This window comes from Durio zibethinus, chromosome 3, assembly GCF_047325235.1.
Source record: "Durio zibethinus cultivar Kanyao isolate XHJ-2024 chromosome 3, ASM4732523v1, whole genome shotgun sequence".
Lineage (NCBI taxonomy): Eukaryota > Viridiplantae > Streptophyta > Magnoliopsida > Malvales > Malvaceae > Durio > Durio zibethinus.
In genome coordinates, this window is record NC_143164.1 from 31371176 (window position 1) to 31382419 (window position 11244).

Sequence of the window (11244 nt, forward strand, 5' to 3'; positions counted from 1 at the left end):
TTGATTGTTGGAAAAGGTAATAACTTCATCATCTGTAATCTTATATTGAGTGATGATGGCTAAGCTTTTATTTTCTTCTCTTCTAGTGTTTCTAGAAGATACAGAATTTACTGAATTGTAAACAGAGTTTTCAGGTTCGTAAGATCTAGTATCACTTGAAATATAGGAATATTAGTATTGTTTGTTTGATTAGAAAAACCAGAAAAAGAATTTTTATGTGAACTAAAAGTTTGTTCACTATTGATACTTTCAACATCATCTTCTTGATTAGAAAGTGATGGAATTGATGTAAAGGAGGGTGAAACTATATTTGTATTAGAACTATTGACTTCAGAATTTTTGAAATATAGGTTCTTTCCTAATGCAAAAAACTTTAAAAACTTGACTCTACGATGTATAGGTCTTTCTTCATTAATGTTTTCTAATAACCAATCTATGAGAACATATAAATCTCTTAGATTCATTAATTTTGATTTGATTTCTAAATCATAGGATCTTGGTTTAAAAATTTTTATAATTTTTGGATCAATTTCTTTAATAATAGTAGTATGATTAGTCAATTCATAAATTGTTGTCCAATTTATGGAAAGATCATGACCTATTTCAGATTTCAAAATTTTTTGTTTTTATTCTTAATCTAAGACAATCTTCACTTAATGGATCATTAATAGAAATAAAATAATTTGGTTTGACTTTAAACCAAATGACTTCTGACACTAATTTTGATTGAATACCTCATATTATAGATTTAACAGGGCAAGTAAACCTTTTGTCTAGTGAAACTGCTAAAATTGGTATGTCTTTACCAAAAATAAAGAGGGATTTTATAGTCATCACTATAATATCTATACGAATGTATCTAATTCAGGATATCTTTGTTTAAATTTCTTGATTTTTTCATTAGTAAAAAAAAAGATATTAATAGATTCTTGTTTAGAATCATTTGCAACTGTATTACCACTGACTTTTTCAATGTGACATTGTACCCAATGTTGAAATTTTTTAAAAATGAGGTTTTATAAATTGTCTTTTTTTACTATTTGCATTTTAGAGATCTCATCTTCTGTTAAAGTATGAGATTCTCCTACAATATTACAAAAAGAAGTCATCTATTGTGTTTCAATAGAGGATATTTTTTAATTTGTTTCTTCTATAGAATTTATAGAAGAATTCATCATAAAAATATATTATATTTCGTTATCAAAATCAAGTGAGTCAATACATTAAGAGTTGGAGCTCAATTTAAAATTTATTATTCAAAATTTAATTTTGAAGATTAAATTTGATTCAAGATAAAAATTAAATTATTCAAATTTATTGAATTAGATTTGTTTATCAAATAAAAAAAAAAAAAACAAGCTTGATTTCCATTTTCGATTTTAAACTCATTTATTTGTATTTGAATTTTAACTCGAATTATTATATATAAAAATAAAATAATAATTTTTTAATTAAAATAATAAAATACATTAAAATATAAAAAGTCTATTAAACTTACTAACTACTTGAGTCATATATTAAATACTCAAATTCAATTATCAGATAAATTAAGTTATTTAAATTCAAATTCGATTTAATAATGATTAAATTAAATTTAAATTTTATTATAATTAAACTCAAATAACTTGTGAATATTGATGTACATATAAAACTTGAGGAAAGGCTGATTAATGGATGTGAGTGCACAAACTTTGGGCTTGGGCTCAAGGTATTTCTTCTACATGTTTGTTTGGTCTACTAAGACCCTTAGGCCCAATTCAGAATATAATATACAAAAAAACAAGAGTTTTTTGGTATGAATTATGGCTCGCAGTCGTAACAAGAAAGTATTACCGGTAATCTGATCAAAAGAGAATCATTTCAGAAAGAATACAAGTAAAACACCTCTAATGGAAGAACGGTATTATTTACTGAAAATTTCCGGAACAATATTATCAACATTCCAACATGACGAAATAAGCATAACAAACAGGTTTAAATGGCCCTCAAAATATTTTATATTTGAACTCTAAAGAATTCTACAAGCTAGGACACAAAGCCCAAAACTAACGTACAAAAATTACGAGGGAAGCCTACCGTTCCAATCCAAATGCTACAAAAGGAATGAAAAATCCATCACTTGCCCTTTGATTGAGAGTTTTCCTCTTTTCTTTTTTTGGAAAGCGTTGTGCTGTTTCTCCATCTTCTACTGCACCTCCGACAAAACCAGTCCTCTTCAGGAACATCCTCAAGCGGAGGATCACAACAATCAATGTGAGTGCCAATTCCACATCCTACAGAGCCACTTTCATCACCGCAGATTAGCATCACATCTCTCTCACGAGAACCACAAACTTGGCATGTTAGATCATTACTCCCACATTCATCTGCTGGCGGTGGGGTGGTGAAGACCTCAACAATCTCTTCAGCTCGGCTTGTCAAGTCGCTAAATGATTTCTCTGCCTATTCACGAGTGTTGTATAGAACTTGTCTCTCTAGGGAGTAACCAGGTTTGCAAACTTGCTCTACTAGGTAATCAGCAACAATGCAGGGTATCTCATGTTTTAGAACTCTTGAACCCACAATTCAACGCGTGGCATGCCAGGGCTAACAAATGCAAAATCAACTCCAGATTTAAGGAATCTGGTGTAAGGGGGAGAAGTTGCTAAAATGGTACCATCCCCAGCCTTCAAACACACTTCCTGGTTGAAGATTGGTATAAGGCAAAGAGTCATAAAGGCCGTATATAAAACCAACCTTAATCATCTGCTAGTTTATGTTTATGGGAAACAAGAAAAGCCAGCAGGGCACAACCCAAACTCATGAAAAATATTGCCGGTACTGTACAAGATATTGCAGAAGTTGAAAAAATACTGCAAACAAATGAATACTGGAAAACATACCAAAGGAGGAGCAATGCATTCTCCATAAAAGATAATGAGCATTCCATAAAATGCTCCGTGACCTGTTCTCTCCCTTAAGTTACGCCACTTTCTTGGAGCCTCCAAGCTGATTGCACCATCTTCAGTGAGGCTATTCTTGTGCCATTTATAAGGCTCCTCTGCCAAGAACTTTCCTGCCTGAGTGCGAGCACTTAAATAATCGGTCTTTAGAATCCACCTGCATTCAGAGGAAAGTCGAATTAACCATTTGAAATTAAGAATGAAATAGTGACGCATAGATGTAAGAAATGTAATCGCAAAAAGTTCCAAAATATCAAGAGCAAAAGTTACCATACCATCTTAATTGGAGAATGATCCATTGAGAAACTTTTAGCATAAGTTTGCCAAGAACAAAAGAGAAAACTATGCCAAGTTTGACAGTTAGAATTTAGAAATATGCTACCTTCCAGATGCAGCAGCAGCAAAAAATTTGTCCTACGAATTGGATCTGGGGCAATGAAATGTGTTGCCTGGTATGATCATTGATGAGAATCTCTGCAAAATTTTTCTTTCAAACGCCTAACAACTTGCTGAAATTCTTTTCTCTGTAGTCTGTGGCCACTCAATATAAACCATACAGGCTCCGTTGTCAATCTGTTGAAAAACTTTTGTACTGGCTGTGTGTTAGGATCGACTTTCTGGGATTGATCATTAGTCTTCACTGCTTTTTTATTTGGCTTAACACCTGATTTATTAGCAATCTCCTTGCAACCAACTGGGGTGCCCTTGCCACCAAAAAGTTTTCCACTTTTGAAGAGACATTACTGTTTGTTTTGGCAACAGGATGTGACACGCAATTCTTCTTTTCATCATCTTTCTCCTCAACATTCTTCCCAACACTAGTATCTTCCCCGACCAAATCACTTTTGGATTGAGAAGGAACAGTCTTCATCTTGGCTTTACCTGAAAGCTGTTACTTCCTTTTACTTGCTTTCCTTTTCAAGCCATCACATTTTAAAGTAGATTCACCCAATTCAGAATTCTTGTAACCAACTACCCTCTCAGGATCAGTTCCGTTTGTCCCATTCTTTGAGCTAATTACACTCCCATGTACAGCTACCTTGAAATCAAGTCTGACATGTTCCATTTCTACCAATGTATCTGCTTTACATGTCGATTCAACCAACTCAGACTTCTCTTTTACAGAGGTCCTCTCATAATCATTTTCATCCTCCTCACCTGGAGCTTGAGTTTCATCATCAATGAATTGAGTCTTACTAACAGCAGCATTCTGAGATTTTGGGACTTCTTTTTCAACGACATCCTTTGCTGCTTTCACTTTAAAAGTTGGAGGGGATATCCCAAGCTCACTGGCACTCTTTATGAGTTGCTCTTTCATTAGCCCCATCCAAGCATATTGTAGAATCATTTTCACAAGCAACTTTGCTTGAGTAAATAGATCCTTTTCTGTTAGCAATATTACTTAGTTTTGGTCTAGAACCCAGGTTCTTTTTTTTTTCTTTTTTTGCAAGCATCTTCTTGCTAAGCAGTTTTGTCACCAACTTATCACTTCCTCCTTCAAGCAAATCCAAGGTAGCAGGGCTATGGGAATTTTCTGTCACCAGTTTTCCGTCATCAAGTGAAGGAACCTCAACATCTTGCTGCTTATTCTGTGGCTCGCTTGGCTCTCCAACCACTTGTCCACATTTTTCTAGGCCACAATCTCCAATATCTGATCTGCTTGCTGAGGTGGACTCTCTCAATCCCTTGAAGGACATTTGGGGTGAGTTCTCATAAGCGTTCTCAGTTTGCATATCAGGCCTGCTTGCCAAGGTGGACTCTCTATAAGCCCTAAAGGACATTTTGAGTGACTTCTCTTCAGTATTATTTGGCCTGTCTGCAGTTACAGTTTTAAAGGAAGCAATATCATTTGACAAGAACTTGGTAGTTGCATTGCTAGCGCATGAGTTACGTACAACATTCAGTAAACCAGTCCCATCCACTGAGGAGCCATTAATCTGTAGTTGATCACCCACCAAGATGTTGGCTCCAATCGTTCAGTATCAAGTGAACTCCCCTTTATGGCAGCTTTTGTATTATGACTCATCTTTTGTGATTGACAGCTACTGGCAGAAAGTTCCAATGCTCTTTTCTGAGGCAATATGCCAGGTGAGTCCTCTCCATGACATAAATCATTTCCTTTCCAAGGAGATTCAACAAAACGAGAACTGATTCTTTCCTCTGATTGCAGCATTTTAGAGGAAGAAATGTCAGATGTATCCTTGATTCTCATAGCTTGAGGAGAGCCACCACTAATGTTGCCTGATATCTCTCCTGATAAATTTGGGGGCGTAAACTTTCCTGCTGATTTCCTTGGTGTTTTCCTTAAGTAAATTGTAGCAGTAAACTTCTCATCAGATAAAGAGAGGTTCTTAGAGGTAGATGCCAAGTTGTTATCAACCTTTGTACAGTTTGGGCTTCTGTTGTGTAGTTCAGATTCCTGACACCAAAGTCCTGAAAAGCATGTAGCTCAGGAACATTAACATTATTGAATCTTGTGCCTCGTTGAGATTTGCCAGGCATCAATGAAACTTCCTTGGTATTTGATGAATGTCTGGGCATAGTCGAAGTTGACACTTCAACTGCTGAATTGGGTGACTCACTGGAACCGGGCATTCCAGCTTTCAAATTACGAGGGCTTCTATTCAAATTTTTTAGTTCAGATTGCTTTGAAGTAGTTTCTCCAGCTTCTTCTTCAGAATCTTTAGCTTCAGCTTCCATCACCTCTAACTCATAACCACTGTTGAGAGGAACAGATTAACTTATAATTTGGCACAGTTTATACCTTTCTTTTTCACTTTTTCTTTCTTGGATAAGAACCAAGCAAATATAAACAAGAATCAATATGCCTAAGCATATGCATGGTAGATATGTTATACAGAAACACAAATAGCATTCTCAGAAAGACCCTTACCTCTTGCTATAATTAACTTCTGGAAGAAGTTCCCATTCTCTTAAACTGCATAAAAAATACATGATCAAACAACAGCAAAAAATTTGTATACAAATCTAGTTTTCTGGTTAATATACAACAACAACATACTAAACCTTATATCCCATACTCTGGGGTCAGCTGTATAAAAGACCAAATAAGGGAATCAAGTTAGGTTGTAGTTTGAATCTTCTTGCACCACTCATTTCTATCAACAACAACATTTTCATCTAATTCCCTAACCATCATATCTTTTTTTATTACTTGCTTCCATTAATTTCGTGGTCTACCTTTAGAGGTTTTGATCTCTCCTAGATCTAGAGACTCAATTCTTCTAACTAGTGCATAGCTAAGCCTACGTTTCACATATCCAAACCATTACAAACGACCCTCTCTCATCTTCTCAATTCGAACTACCCCTAATTTTTCTCAAATCTCTTCGTTTTTTATTTTGTCTCTTCTAGTCTTACCACACATCCATCTAAGCATTCTCATCTTCACTACGTTCATTTTCTTCTTATTTTGTTTCTTAAAAACCCAACACTTAGTTCCATATAGCAATGCAAGTTTTACAATTATTTTATACAACATCGCTTTTAATTTTAAAGACATTTTTCGATCACGTAACACACCCGACGCACTTCATCATCTCGCCCATCCTGCTTGACATCTACTTTTATCTCAATATCACTTTAAATAATTGATCCTAAATATCGAAACTGGCTACTCTTAGGTACTATATCACCATCCAACTTAATCACACTAGTACCCGCCTCCCTATGATTACTAAACTTGCATTATATATATTTAGTTTTAGATCTACTCAATTTAAAACCTCAAAACTCCAATGTACTCCATAATTCTTATTTCGCATTAAAGTCATCACTAGTTTCAACAACTAAGACTATGTCATTGGCAAATAACATGCACCATGGTACCTTATCTTGGATACGACTAATAAGTTCGTCCATAACTAATGCAAAAAGAAATGGACTTAGTGCTGGGCTTTGATGTCATCTTGAGGTAATGGGAAGCTATCTGTCATGCCTCCAATAATCCTCACATTCAATACCACTTCATCATACATATCTTTAACTATGTTGATGCACTTTAAAGGGACTCCTTTCATCATTAAGGCCCACCAAAGCACATCTCAAAGAAATTTATAGTATGTTTTCTCCAAGTCAATAAATGCTATATGTAAATCTTTCTTTCTCACCCAAAAACTCTCCAATAAAAACCTCAAAAGGTGGATCACCTCCATTGTGGCACGTCCTAGCATAAACCCAAATAGGTTTTCAGAGATACTGACCTAATGTCGCAACTTACATTCAATTACTCTCTTCCAAAGTTTCATAATATGACTCATAAGTTTTATTCCTTGATAATTCGAACAATCTTGTATATCACATTTATTCTTGTATAAAGGCACAAGAGTGCTCTTCCTCCATTCTTCTAGCATCTTTTGAGTACACCAAATTTTGTTGAAAAGATTCGATCATCTTATACCTATTTCACCCAAGCATTTCCAAACTTCAATAGAGATTCCATCTGATCCTACAACTTTCTTTACTCTCATCCTTCTCAAAACTATATTTTTTAAGCTTTAAATACATTGTATTTAATGACTACAAACTTCAATTTTCTACAAACATACCAATCTTCCAACCAACAGTGATTGATAAGCTTTATCTTCTTGATTTTCTTAGCAAGCTCATACTTCTCCCCTTCATAAGCTGACAACATTTATTAAAAAAAATTACCATTGAAGCTCATTATGTATAGAAGTAAAATATTAAAAACTGCATTTCATATGAAAAACTTATTAGTGACAGAAAATAAACATCAAAGCTTCTTAATGTTTAGTAAAAACTACCAGCAATGACCATTGGAACTGGCTCCTAGATGTGCATAGAATTATACAAAAATAAATTAAATCTATACAAACACGAAACAATAGATGAATTAACAAGCATAATGTTTGTTAAGGGAATAGAGAGAAGGACAATATTAAGAGTTGACAGGAAAAAATAAAGAAATAATCAGCATAACGTTCATTGGGGAAAGATTGACAAGACAAATAAGATCAGCACAGAGTCTTTAGCATTTTGCAGTTTATTTTAGCTGCCCTATAATAAGAAAAACAAAGAAAAATGCACCTTCAAATTTATAGCATATCAAATGGGTGACTTTATTTACAACCAGAGGTTTAGAAAATTGAGCACCCATAAAGCTAACCATTGTCTGCAAACAAATAAGTAAAATTACATAACATTTTTATTATCATCCAAAAGAACCAAAAAGAAAAGAAAAAAGAAAATATTTGCTTTACAAGGAATAAAAGCAGCACCACAAGAGTAAAGAGACAGTACTACCATAATGTCATCTCTATCTTGCCTCTGGCATCCGGTCAAGCATATAATTAAATTTTTAGCACCAGGAATTCCATTCAAATCTCTAAGAGGTCTGCAAATAATCTGTACCAAAACAATGACAAATTCACAATTTTACATGGAATATAAGTTCAGCTTTATTAAAAAAAAGATAATGATATGACAAACTTTTTGGACCTAAAAACAATGAAACATCTCTAATTCGCAGAAATCATATAGAGTTTGCATAAATAAATTATCTATAGAGTGATCATACCGTTGGCTGTTATTCATTATTTAATGCTACACCAACTGAATTCATGAATCCAAATAATAGACATGATACAAAAATAAAAAATCTCTTATATACGTTAAACAATGAGACAATTAGCTTCAAGAAATAGTACTTGGAAAAATATAAACTCACGGAAGTAGCATTGACAGGCATTCCAATATCAAAAACATGATCAACCCACAATCCAGTGACAACTGTTTTGCCATCATTTCGAGCAGCAACACATACAGGATCGTCCTACATAACATTTAAAAGCTGGATTTTCAGCATTCGGTTTATGAATGTTAAAAAACTTAAAAAGAGGGAAAAAAAACCCAAAATAAAAGCAAGCGCCATTGGGTTAATTGGGTTAAATTAAGGAAGACTTTCATAGACAATCTTATCAACAATCAGATGTGCAACTCCGGCTATACTGACCGGCACCCACGTTCCCACCATCAATGAGCTTTACTCGAACCTTCACGATTTTTCACAATGTATAAAACAAAATTAATCATCACCAACATTTTTTTTGCACAAATAAACACTTCAATTAATCAATTGAGTAAGAAGCAGAGAGCTTTTTAGACAAAAATAAACTAACAGAGAATGCGAAAAGACCTTATGCTCGTTGACTGGATCGAAGCCGTAAAGGTAAAAACAAACGCCGAGAAACGTTTTCGAGGGAGTATCGGATTCCAGCATTGGTCCGAAAGTTAGCCTTTAAAGATAATTATAAAATTAGGGTAACTGGAGGAAGAGGGAGACTTTATCTGATGAAGAAGAGAAGAATCGACGTGAAATAGCCCTTGAAATCAGAAATCTAATCCAACGGGTTTGGAAATTCAATCAAGTGAGAATGCTAGTGAGCGACAATAAAATAAAAGTGAATGGGATTATTATGAAACTTGTCGAGGAAGGGGGGAATTAGTGAAGTGAGAATGGAAAAAACATTTGGGGGGGAGGGAAAATTGTTTTGCTTTCATTGTTCATTAATTTTTGGTGCACTGGCGGGAGGTGAAAAAGTCACGATTGAACACGATGCCTCCACGTGGCTCCGTGAAAACCCATTGTTTCGCCACGTGCGATTCGGGGTTTTCGTGCTGCGATGCCATCACCTATTTTAGTAGCCGGATGAATCTCATCACACTTTTCGTGCAATAGGATTAAATTTAAATATTAATTTTACTGATAATAAATTAATATAAAATTTTTATTAAAACTTTTTAAATTATAATTATAATAATTTTTTTAATTATAATTATAATAAATTTTATTATTATTATTAATTTTATCATAATCAACTCCATCAATTATCTAAATCAAAACCTCAGAAGTGTTTCGGGCGAACGGTAAAATTAGAAAACTAGTGGGTTGAAACTCTTCCACGAAAGAGAAAAAAAAAATGGTAGCCTATGTTTTTAAAACAATTAATTATTTCTTTTTTAGGTCGATTAATTACTGTATTATTTATCATTTTTTGAGATTTTTTAATTGAAATATTATACCATCAAAGTTTTAAAAAATAATAACAAATCTTCTAATAAACATTAAGGTGCTTATTTCAATTAAGTTAATTTCATATCAAATTACTTAAAATTAAATTAGTTGAATTATGTTATTTATTTTCATTAATTAAATCAAATTTATTAATCTCAAAAATTAACCAATTTAATTAAATTTGATTAATTCTTAATTTTTTGTTTAGTAGAATTATAAAATATATTTATGTTCAATTATATTTTAATTTTTAAAATTTTCATATTTAAAATAAATTAAATAAAACTATCAAATAAAATATTTAAATAATAAAATATTAAATTAAAAGCTCTAACTTATAAAATAAAATGATACATTTCATATATTTTTAAATTATATTTAAGTTTTGTTATATTTCAATTCAAATTTTGATTAAATCAATTCAAAAATGAAATTAATTTAAAATTTAAAATTATTTTTAATAATCAATCAAATTTAATTTGATAACTAACCAAATTTTTATTTAAATAACTTCAACGGATTAATTCGATTAAAATCAAAATTTTGAACAGCTAGAAAATATAAAATTGATTAATGATATACTTAGACATTTTTAATTTTGATGATTTATTTGACTAAAAATCTCGAAAAAGAAAATTGACAATTTTGTAAGTCCGTTAAAAATGAAATTCTCAAAAAATCATTGGAAATTCAACCAACCACCAACTGCCAACCAATACTGAGGAACATTTCCCTACATTCATGATAAAAAGAGAGTGAAATCGTTGGAGTATAGAGCTACGATCAGGACATGGGGCGAAGGGCAAGCCTCCATCTAGAATAATGTTGATAGGCCACAACGAGACAGATTGAAGGAACAACGGACGCCATGGAAAATGAGTAGGGTAGGGCTCATTAGTCATTACTAGTTCTGTAACAAGGACAATTTGTAAATGGATGTTTAAGTGAAATTACAGAAACCGGATACTAGCAACAGAAGTGGAGTGAAAAAAATAAGAAAGAAACTATTATCCTGAAGGAGCAAAAGGATAACGTGGGGCCAAGAATCTCGACATAATGACAGGAGAAAAAGAAGTTTCCAAATTTACAACCAGAAATTCAAACCATGCCGGTAAAGCATTGAGGAATTAATGAGGTATTTGAGAGGGGTATGGATACTTCTAAAGGCCCACAAGCAAACCCAGATGTGACACAAAAAGCTTGCACTCAGTGGACAACCCATGTCAATACACACATGCATGCAAT

The 11244-nt window shown here is 33.1% G+C and overlaps 1 pseudogene across 1 annotated transcript; it reads right to left on the bottom strand.

The window, feature by feature from the left end:
* Positions 1 to 1870: 1870 nt before the first annotated feature.
* On the bottom strand, positions 1871 to 9491 carry LOC111283660 (BRCT domain-containing protein At4g02110-like; annotated as a pseudogene). Its single transcript, XR_016340991.1, has 9 exons — positions 9121 to 9491; positions 8653 to 8757; positions 8229 to 8330; positions 8013 to 8097; positions 7511 to 7589; positions 5836 to 5880; positions 3325 to 5661; positions 2883 to 3099; positions 1871 to 2681 (listed from the first exon to the last, which is right to left on the bottom strand). The product of XR_016340991.1 is annotated as a BRCT domain-containing protein At4g02110-like (transcript).
* Positions 9492 to 11244: the final 1753 nt, after the last annotated feature.